General features: G+C 40.6%; 1 non-coding gene across 1 annotated transcript in view; it reads right to left on the reverse strand.

Annotated features, from left to right (window-relative positions):
* LOC128684166 (uncharacterized) overlaps nucleotides 1-12,347 on the reverse strand; it is a 118,592-nt gene that overhangs the window by 49,768 nt on the left and 56,477 nt on the right. The window lies entirely within an intron of this gene.

Consider the following 12,347-nt stretch of genomic DNA (forward strand, 5'->3'; position numbering starts at 1 on the left):
GGTACACATAAATACCGTTACATAAATTATCATACATAGAATCATATATGTAGATTACGTAGGATAACTAAAAAAAGTCAGATAAACTAACTTATTTCCATTGTGGTCGTTGCAATTTGGCTCGTCAAAGGACATCAGACAATAAGTAAAATGTGATCAGCTCATTTTCAAGAGTGAGGAGATTTTTGACGCAGGTGAAGGGCTTTATATTATACACGTAGCTCTGCCTTATGAATATATATAAATAAGAACATAAGAACATATGAAAGAGGGAACACTGCAACAGGCCTACTGACCCATGCGTAGCAGGTCCATGTGCCCCACCCCCCGGATTAGACCAATGACTCACCCAGTCTGGTCACCTCCACTCAAGGATGGAGCACGGCACCAGACCCAGCAGCACAAGCTAGTCAGGTCCAACTCACACCCACCCACACCCACTCATGTATTTATCTAACCTATTTTTAAAACTACACAACGTTTTAGCCTCAATAACTGTACTCGGGAGTTTGTTCCACTCATCCACAACTCTATTACCAAACCAGTGCTTTCCTATATCCTTCCTGAATCTGAATTTTTCCAACTTGAAACCATTGCTGCGAGTCCTGTCTTGGCGGGAAAATTTCAGCACGCTATTTATATCCCCTTTATTTATTCCTGTTTTCCATTTATACACCTCGATCATTTTTTTTTATTTTTTTTTTTATTATCACACTGGCCGATTCCCACCAAGGCAGGGTGGCCCGAAAAAGAAAAACTTTCACCATCATTCACTCCATCACTGTCTTGCCAGAAGGGTGCTTTACACTACAGTTTTTAAACTGCAACATTAACACCCCTCCTTCAGAGTGCAGGCACTGTACTTCCCATCTCCAGGACTCAAGTCCGGCCTGCCGGTTTCCCTGAATCCCTTCATAAATGTTACTTTGCTCACACTCCAACAGCACGTCAAGTATTAAAAACCATTTGTCTCCATTCACTCCTATCAAACACGCTCACGCATGCCTGCTGGAAGTCCAAGCCCTTCGCACACAAAACCTCCTTTACCCCCTCCCTCCAACCCTTCCTAGGCCGACCCCTACCCCGCCTTCCTTCCACTACAGACTGATACACTCTTGAAGTTATTCTGTTTCGCTCCATTCTCTCTACATGTCCGAACCACCTCAACAACCCTTCCTCAGCCCTCTGGACAACAGTTTTGGTAATCCCGCACCTCCTCCTAACTTCCAAACTACGAATTCTCTGCATTATATTCACACCACACATTGTCCTCAGACATGACATCTCCACTGCCTCCAGCCTTCTCCTCGCTGCAACATTCATCACCCATGCTTCACACCCATATAAGAGCGTTGGTAAAACTATACTCTCATACATTCCCCTCTTTGCCTCCAAGGACAAAGTTCTCTGTCTCCACAGACTCCTAAGTGCACCACTCACTCTTTTTCCCTCATCAATTCTATGATTCACCTCATCTTTCATAGACCCATCCGCTGACACGTCCACTCCCAAATATCTGAATACGTTCACCTCCTCCATACTCTCTCCCTCCAATCTGATATTCAATCTTTCATCACCTAATCTTTTTGTTATCCTCATAACCTTACTCTTTCCTATATTCAAATTTAATTTTCTTCTTTTGCACACCCTACCAAATTCATCCACCAATCTCTGCAGCTTCTCTTCAGAATCTCCCAAGAGCACAGTGTCATCAGCAAAGAGCAGCTGTGACAACTCCCACCCTGTGTGTGATTCTTTATCTTTTAACTCCACGCCTCTTGCCAAGACCCTCGCATTTACTTCTCTTACAACCCCATCTATAAATATATTAAACAACCACGGTGACATCACACATCCTTGTCTAAGGCCTACTTTTACTGGGAAAAAATTTCCCTCTTTTCTACATACTCTAACTTGAGCCTCACTATCCTCGTAAAAACTCTTCACTGCTTTCAGTAACCTACCTCCTACACCATACACTTGCAACATCTGCTACATTGCCCCCCTATCCACCCTGTCATACGCCTTTTCCAAATCCATAAATGCCACAAAGACCTCTTTAGCCTTATCTAAATACTGTTCACTTATATGTTTCACTGTAAACACCTGGTCCACACACCCCCTACCTTTCCTAAAGCCTCCTTGTTCATCTGCTATCCTATTCTCCGTCTTACTCTTAATTCTTTCAATTATAACTCTACCATACACTTTACCAGGTACACTCAACAGACTTATCCCCCTATAATTTTTGCACTCTCTTTTATCCCCTTTGCCTTTATACAAAGGAACTATGCATGCTCTCTGCCAATCCCTAGGTACCTTACCCTCTTCCATACATTTATTAAATAATTGCACCAACCACTCCAAAACTATATCCCCACCTGCTTTTAACATTTCTATCTTTATCCCATCAATCCCGGCTGCCTTACCCCCTTTCATTTTACCTACTACCTCACGAACTTCCCCCACACTCACAACTGGCTCTTCCTCACTCCTACAAGATGTTATTCCTCCTTGCCCTATACACGAAATCACAGCTTCCCTATCTTCATCAACATTTAACAATTCCTCAAAATATTCCCTCCATCTTCCCAATACCTCTAACTCTCCATTTAATAACTCTCCTCTCCTATTTTTAACTGACAAATCCATTTGTTCTCTAGGCTTCCTTAACTTGTTAATCTCACTCCAAAACTTTTTCTTATTTTCTACGCCTTTCGAGAGAGTGCAGATTCAGGGCCCTCAGTCTATCCTAATAGGGAAGATTTCTGATACATTGGATCACCTTTGTCATCCTCCTTTGAACGTTTTCCCGAGCATTTATATCCATTCTGTAATACGGTGACCAGAACTGAGCAGCATAGTCTAAATGAGGCCTAACCAAGCATATATGGAGTTGAAGAACAACCTGAGGACTTCTATTATTTATACTTCTAGATATGAAGCCAAGAATTCTGTTAGCTTTATTGCGAAAACTAATGCACTATTGTCTTGGTTTTAGATTACTGCTAACGAGAACTCCTAAATCCTTTTCACAATCAGTAGTATTAAGATCTACACTATTTAGTTTATATGTGTGGCATGGTTATTTAACTGTCCAACATTTAGAACTTTGCATTTGTCTATATTAAACTGCATCTGCCACTTCTCCGACCACTGCGTAAGTCTATTCAAATCATCCTGGAGTGCTCTAATGTCTTCATTAGAATGAATTGGACGGCCTATTTTGGTGTCATTAGCAAATTTGCTTATGACGCTATTTATTCCCTCATCTATGTCGTTTATGTAAATTGTGAACAACAACGGGCCCAACACTGACCCCTGTGGAACACCGCTTGTGACGTGCCCCCATGCTGATTTCTCCCCATTTATGCAAACTCTTTGCTGCCTATTTGTCAGCCATGCCTCTACCCAGGAAAAACTTTCTCCTCCTATTCCGTGTGTCTTAAGTTTCCTCAGTAGCCTCTGATGTGGAACTCTATCGAAAACCTTACTGAAGTCCATATACACAATATCATATTCATTACCATGATCTACCTCCTCAAACACCCTAGTGAAAAATGTTAGTAAATTCGTAAGACAGGAACGCCCCTTTGTAAAACAGTGTTGAGATTCATTAATCAATCTGTGCCTATCAAGATGGCTACGAATTGCTTCGGCAATTATTGATTCCATAAATTTTCCCACTATGGAGGTAAGGCTTATTGGTCTATAGTTCGAAGCCAAGGACCTGTCACCTGCCTTGTAAATAGGTATTACATTTGCCATTTTGCACTTATCAGGCACTATGGCCGTTTGTAGTGATGTGTTAAAAAGATTAGCCAAAGGTATGCTAAGTTCCTTTTTACATTCCTTTAACACCCTTGCAAACAGTTCATCAGGGCCTGGGGATTTGTTAGGTTTTAGTTTCTCTATTTGTCTGAGGACCATGTCACTAGTTACCGCAATCGTGCATAGTTTATTATCGTCCTGTTCTACATAATCTATTATTTCAGGAATATCGCTAGTATTTCTCTGGGTGAAAACTGAGAGGAAGTAGGTATTGAGAATTTCACACATATCCTTATCACTGTCAGTGATCTGACCAGAGTTACTCTTAAGTGGGCCAATCTTGTCCCTAATCTTACTTCTGTATACCTGAAAGAACCCTTTTGGGTTAGTCTTTGAATCCTTTGCGACCTTAGCCTCATAATCCCTTTTTGCTTTTCTTATTCCTTTATTTATATCAATCTTTAACTGAATATATTGATTTCTTAACTGCCCGTCCCCTCTTTTGATACGCCTATATATGCCTCTCTTTTGACCAGTGAGATGTTTTAATCTATTGTTCATCCATTTGGATCATTTTTGTGAGATCAAATTTCCCTACTAGGAACAAAAGTTGTCTGGGCAGCTAGAACTATGCTCTGAAAAACGTCATATTGGCAACCAAGATCACCTACCTAACCCATAGTCAGGACATCCCAATTTAGCCCACCCAGATAATTTTTCAGTCCCATGAAGTGGTAGATCAGTGTGGAATTACACTGAAATAAGAACTACATTCTGTAATCTAACATCCAAGAATATTATGACTGAGTTATGCTACAATATATTTTTCCCCATGCTATGAATGTCAGGAATCGTTCATGATAATCAATGCAAACTTAGTGTGTCGGTTCTTTAAAGTTATGTCATATATGGGAACATTCAACGATTTTATATTTTTGTCGGCGAAGCCGCAAGCAGCTAGTTCACTGTGCGGCGTATATCCATCCTGTGGAAGGTAGCGGGAGAGCATGTAGATAAACACTAGGCCTATTAACAAGGCCCTAAAAGAGGGTTAACAGGAGTGTATCTCGAGTTATATCTTCAACTGTCTTATCAGTTGTAAGCAAATTTAGGATATTTGCTTAATTTGTGTGGTATCTTATATTAATAATATATCTTGGCATATCACATAGGTTATTAGACTTCAAGAAGACAATGAAACACAGTGAAACTGCAGTTAGTACTAGTAAGTAGGGATGCCAAAGTATCGGTATCGGAGGGTAACGGCCATTTTTATGGAATCGGCATCGGTTAAAAATATTAATATTACATGTTTGCTTAAAAGTATCAATATAAACACTCCAGCTCATAATTGTAAAAGTTTCTCATACTCTCTCTCTCTCTCTCTCTCTCTCTCTCTCTTTCACACACACACACACACACAGTCTGAGTCTCGACCCCTGCAACTACAAATAGGCGAGTACACACACACACACACACACACACACATGTACACACACACACACACACACACACACACACACACACACACACACACACACACACACACACACACACACACACACACACACACAGGGCCAGGAGCTGTGAAATGAACCATGCAAACACAAATAGGCAAGTACACAGACACACATGCATACACTATCAACAAGTGTCTTTGATAAACATTAACTATCACAAAAGGCCAAGTAATAAGTAACAGCACTGAATGGTTTTGAAAACCGACAAGTCGAAGAACTGAGACACTTATGCAACATACGGGAATCTTTATTGAAGAAACGTTTCGCCACACAGTGACTTCATCAGTCTTATACAAAGTAGAAATGGGTAAGGAGATGAGAAGTTTGAGGAAATCAGTCCCTCAACCTGGAATCGATGTATTCAGTCCATCACTCTTGTAGGAAGTGCAGCATAGGACCAGAGAGGTGGCTTATATACTGCAGTCAGATGAGGTGAAGCAGGAGGAGGCGGGGTCACAGTGGGACCTGCCACTAGTGTAAGTAGGTCGTCGTCCAAAGGTTGAACAAACGTTGAAGTCTTTGTACCAAGATTCCCGTATGTTGCATAAGTGTCTCAGTTCTTCAAGTGATAACATTATCATATCAAAGAAATTAAATTATTTAATATTTATCCTTCCTGTGTTATTTAAAATCCATTGTGCAATAAATATTCCCTTGTATATTGAGGAAAGTTATTATAATTTTAAAAGTAAAATAAATGTAAGAAAAGTGTCGGTATCGGTCGAAAATTGGATATCATTATCGGTATCGGTCAAAAATTGGATATCATTATCGGTATCGGTCAAAAATTGGATATCATTTTCAGTATCAGTCAAAAATTGGATATCATTATCGGTATCGGTCAAAAATTGGATATCATTATCGGTATCGGTCAAAAATTGGATATCATTATCGGTATCGGTCAAAATTTCAGTATCGTCCCATTCCTACTCGTAACGAAGCCTAACTCTGGCTGCTACAAAATCAGTCAGACCGATCACATTGCAAGTTACTCCGAAGACATACTTATCCACATTTATATGTTATTATAGTGAGTAATAGATCTACTCTGGCTTCTAACTGCATACACGTAGTGTTCACTTTATTATTAAATTCTTTCCTAATATTAGTCTCAAAGCTAAATAGATATACCAAAGTTATATTCTACATTTTCATTCTGGGTATTTTGACTCATCAACTTTACCATAAAGGAGTAATTCAATGTGTGATAAAGTCCATAAAAATTGTACATAGTTACTTTTTCCTCTGATTCTGAAGTATCTATATTTGGTTTCTCCAGTGAGCGTGATAGAATCGTGTGAGTCAAGTGTCGTCAATGATGACATAGATCCAGTAGATCGAAGAGTCAATCACACTCCTACTACAAAATCAGTCAGTCAGATCACATTGCAAGTTGCTCCGAAGACATACTTATCCATACTCTCGTAGCGCTGAAAATGTTGAACGGGGACTTGAACATCGGTATGTCAATTGGCAGCCAAACTTGTTATATCATTACCTCCAGAGCATTAGGAGTTTGCATTTATCTACATGTAACTGCATCTGCCACTTTTCTGACCTCGACATTAGTTTGTCTAAATACCTAGATTCCACACCATTTATGCAGACTCTCTGCTTCCTAGTGGTCAACCACTTTTCGAGCAATGACATGAGTGTTTTCTCCCCAAAAAACATAAGCTGCCAATTCCTTTAACAGTCTTTTATGTGTTGCTTTGTCAAACTGCTTTATATAAATCCAAATGAACAATATTGTCAGCTCCGTCATGATCAACTGCTTCAAATGCGTTACTGAAGAAGGTCAGTAAATCAGTCAGGCAGGAACGGTCCCATGTTTAGTATCATGAATTAAATCATACTCATCAAAGTGGCTTCTTAAAATATCACCTAATTGACTTTAGTAATTTGCCAAAGATTAAGGTCAGGCTTATTGACGGTAAGGATTTATCCCTTCCATTAAAAATAGGAATTACGTTACTTATCTTCCACATCTCATATATCACATATGTTTGAAGAGATATATTAAAACGTTTCGTTATTGGTTCAATGTCATATTTTACACTCTTCAAGAACCCTTGGAAAAACGTTCATAGGGTCTGGGGATTTATTTTGATTTAATCTGTTAGCTTGTTTGATTACCATATCACTAGTGCCTATGATATTACATAATTTATTTTCTTCACGCCCACTATTACGATTAATTACTGGTATATCGTTTGTGTCTTCCTGAGTGAAAATCGAGAGGTAATAAATTATAAAAATCGAGCACATTTTATTCGTGTTGTCAGTAAGCTGTCCAAAGTTAGTTTTAAGTGGACCAAACTTTTCTCGAACCTTTATTCCAAATAACGGAAGAAAAACTTCGGGATTAGTCTTCGAATCTTTAAAAACTTTAATTTCACAGTCCCGTTTAGCTTTTCTTATCCTTTTCAGCCTCCCTCTTATTGTGAGAACACTGATTCATAAAATGGCCCTAACCTCTTTTGATACGCGCATAGTCTAGCATATGCAGTGTTTAGAAAACTTTTATTCACAGTTATAATGCACATACCATAGCAGAGAGTGACCCAGACAATTTGTCCCAAAGAAGAAAAAACATATGTACTATAACTCACTCCACAGCTGTCTTTTCAAAAGTGCACGAACATTACTGTTCTAATAACACAGTAACTGCAGCATCCCCATCCATATTACAAAGTACAAGCGCTGGATTTCCCTCCTACAAAACTGTGGTTCACTAACTAGGTTCCTGAAATGCTCTTATATGTCTTATCGTTTTCACACTCCAAAAGCACAGCAAATACCATAAGCAACTTGCTTCCGCTCACTCCGATATAACCTGCTCACTCATATCTGCTGGATTCTCAAGCCTCTTCTTTTCAAAATCCCGTTCACAATCTCATTTCAGTCTTTCCTCCTTCCATCCATCGAAGAATTATACAACCTTACCCAAGATAATTAGCACATTGGAGAATGTGACGGTTAATGAGTTAATGGTTTAAGTAGGACCGAAACGTCGTTACCGTTTCTTTCTCCTACGTGAGGGTTATTAGTGTATTATTCCAGTCACAGTATTGTGCCTCTTTATTCATTAAACACCCTTGATATTTATCTATATTTTCCCCTTCTTTCTAAATAACCTAACCATCTCAACACTCTCTTCTTCTCCAGGAATTATACCTTTCATACCACCATAATAGTCACACTACATTTGATCTCCGACACATCTCCACTGCATCCAGTCTCCTCCTCCTCCTCGCTACAACATTATAAGACAACGCTTTACAACATTTATAAACATCTTTATTCTCAGAGACTCATCATCATTCCTGCTACACATTTTTCCTCATTTATTCCACAATTCACCTCATTTTTCATAGAAATATATGCCGGTAAATCTAGTACCAAAAATTCTAAATACATTTACCACATTCCTTCTAATCTGGCATCAAATCTTTCATTGCATATTTTTTTCTTTCATTAACTTCCTATTTCCTGCGGTGAATAAAATTTTATTTTTTATAAGCCTTTCAAAAGTCGTCTACCAACTCCTCTAAACTCTTTATCAAGAGTGAGAAACTGTGACAACTCCCACTAAATATCAGATAAATTATTTTCATCTCCTGTGTCTCCCCCCAAACACTAGCAATCACTAATTTTGCAACTTCGTCTACATATACAATAAACACCCACAGTAGCATCATACTTCCTTGTTCAAGGCTTACTTTTACTAGATAATGTATCCCCATCTCTCCTACATACCTTCATCTGTGCTTTACTTTGCTCATAAAAACGTATATGCAGCTTTTAACAACTTATCATATATTCTACATATTTGCAACACCACCGACATTACTTTCCTCCCTCTGTTGCCAAATACATAAATGTACCAAACAACTCCTTACCTTTATCCATGAACTGCTCAGTTATTGCTTTAGTGTTCCACGTGAACAACACACATTCCCTTCTTTTTCTAAATCAACCGTGTTCCTCCTCAGTCCTACTTTCTGTCTTCACTTAATGTTTTACATATTAATTCTACTGTACAAATCTTCAGGTACGTGAAACAGACTTTTCTCCGTATAACCTTTACAATCTGATTCCTTTTTATTTTATTAATACACAAACCTTAAGTACATGTTCTTTCATGCATATTAAACAAAAGCCCCTAAACACTCCAAAACTACATCCACACCTGCTTTCAGAAATCTTAGTCCCTTATTCCTCACCCTCATTACTGCCGTTTTAACAGCTTGCTGTCTTAGATAGTTCCAACACTCACACTGATGGCTAGATACACCAGCGTGCTCTCCACACTGATGGCTAGATACACCAGCGTGCTCTCCACACTGATGGCTAGATACACAAGCGTGCTCTCCATACTAATGGCTAGATACACCAACGTGCTCTCCACACTGATGGCTAGATACACCAGCGTGCTCACCACACTCACACTGATGGCTAGATACACCAGCGTGCTCACCACACTCACACTGATGGCTAGATACACCAACGTGCTCTCCACACTGATGGCTAGATACACCAGCGTGCTCTCCACATTGTTGGCTAGATACACCAACGTGCTCACCACACACACACTGATGGTTAGATACACCAGCGTGCTCTCCACACTGATGGCTAGATACACCAACGTGCTCTCCACTCACACTGATGGCTAGATACACCAGCGTGCTCACCACACTGAAGGCTAGATACACCAACGTGCTCTCCACACTGATGGCTAGATACACCAGCGTGCTCTCCACACTGATGGCTAGATACACCAGCGTGCTCTCCACACTGATGGCTAGATACACCAGCGTGCTCACCACACTCACACTGATGGCTAGATACACCAGCGTGCTCACCACACTGAAGGCTAGATACACCAACGTGCTCTCCACACTGATGGCTAGATACACCAGCGTGCTCTCCACACTGATGGCTAGATACACCAGCGTGCTCGCCACACTCACACTGATGGTTAGATACACCAGCGTGCTCACCACACTCACACTGATGGCTAGATACACCAACGTGCTCTCCACACTGATGGCTAGATACACCAGCGTGCTCTCCACACTGATGGCTAGATACACAAGCGTGCTCTCCACACTGATGGCTAGATACACCAGCGTGCCACCACACTCACACTGATGGCTAGATACACCAGCGTGCTCACCACACTGATGGCTAGATACACCAACGTGCTCTCCACACTGATGGCTAGATACACCAGCGTACTCTCCACACTGATGGCTAGATACACCAGCGTGCTCTCCACATGATGACTAGATACACCAGCATACTCACCACGCTCACACTGATGGCTAGATATACCAGCGTGCTCACCACACTGATGGCTAGATACACCAGAGTGCTCTCCACACTGATGGCTAGATACACCAGCGTGCTCACCACACTGATGGCTAGATACACCAGCGTGCTCTCCACACTGATGGCTAGATACACCAGCGTGCTCATCACACTGATGGCTAGATACACCAGCGTGCTCTCCACACTGATGGCTAGAAACACCGGTGTGCTCGTCACACTGATGGCTAGATACACCAACGTGCTCTCCACACTGATGGCTAGATACACCAACGTGCTCTCCACACTGATGGCTAGATACACCAACGTGCTCACCACACTGATGGCTAGATACACCAGCGTGCTCACCACACTGATGGCTAGATACACCAGCGTGCTCACCACACTCACACTGATGGCTAGATACACCAGCGTGCTCACCACACTGATGGCTAGATACACCAACGTGCTCTCCACACTGATGGCTAGATACACCAGCGTGCTCCCCACACTGATGGCTAGATACACCAGCGTGCTATCCACACTAATGGCTAGATACACCATCGTGCTCTCTACACTGATGGCTAGATACACCAACGTGTTCTCCATACTGATGGCTAGATACACGTCACTTCATCAGAGACTGCAGACCACGGGCATTAAACATCTTCAACACACCCAGAGAAGACACTGCCGAGAAGAGATACATAGTCCTCCCCACCAACTCCATTGCCAAACACGTTTCCAACATCTTTTCCAATACCTCATTCCAAGTATCTACCTTCACAACCACGACCATCAAGGACATTACCAGTGATATACAGGACAAGCTTCCACCCTCTGCAGGGGTATACATAATTCCTTGTAATGACTGCAACAAATTATACGTGGGCGAAACATCAAGGGACCTCCAAACACGTATTTCAGAACACCAATACGCAAGCAGGTCTGACGACACAAGGAATGCCTGTGTACAACACCGTAATTCACACAATCACTTGATAAACTACAGAAACTCGAGACTTATCGCCATAGAAGACAACACTCAATACCGAAGAATCCTGGAATCATCACTTATTTCTATATCCGACAACTTCAACTAGAACAGTGGCTTCTATAACATAGCTGAACCACTTGCCAAGAAACTTCTTCATCGCTATCCCACATAAGAACACAGGAATGGAAGAACACTGTAGAAGGTCTGCTCACAAACTTATCCAATCTCCTTTCCAAGCTACCCAAGATTTTAGACTCTATAACCCCACTCGGTACATCATCAGATGCAGCATTCTCCACCTGACCTCAGCATTCTGAACCTGACTATAAATAGTCGCGTCCTTTCCACCCCAGGTAGATCTGTTTGTGACTTGAAAAAGCCCACTGTGTGGGCGATACGTAGTCAATAAAGGATCACATTATACTGCATATGTTTATATTTCCATTGTGTCGGTATTTTATACCATTTATTTCCAATAATAATAATAATAATAATAATAATAATAATAATAATAATAATAGAAATATATATTATTGTAATATAATTACAATAATAACACTACGTAACAAAATTTCAATTTTGTCGTGTTCCTGGGAAATAAGCATCATTTCCCAATTCTTTATAACTAAATAAAATTTAAAAAAACAATTTTGATCCCAGAACTTTGCTTTTGTGGTCAGGACACTTCTGGAACACTTTCAAGAAAGACTGATGTAAAACTGTTATGTTCTAGGGTTTTGCTTGGCCAA

Source organism: Cherax quadricarinatus, chromosome 2 (genome assembly GCF_038502225.1).
Source record: "Cherax quadricarinatus isolate ZL_2023a chromosome 2, ASM3850222v1, whole genome shotgun sequence".
Taxonomy (NCBI): domain Eukaryota; kingdom Metazoa; phylum Arthropoda; class Malacostraca; order Decapoda; family Parastacidae; genus Cherax; species Cherax quadricarinatus.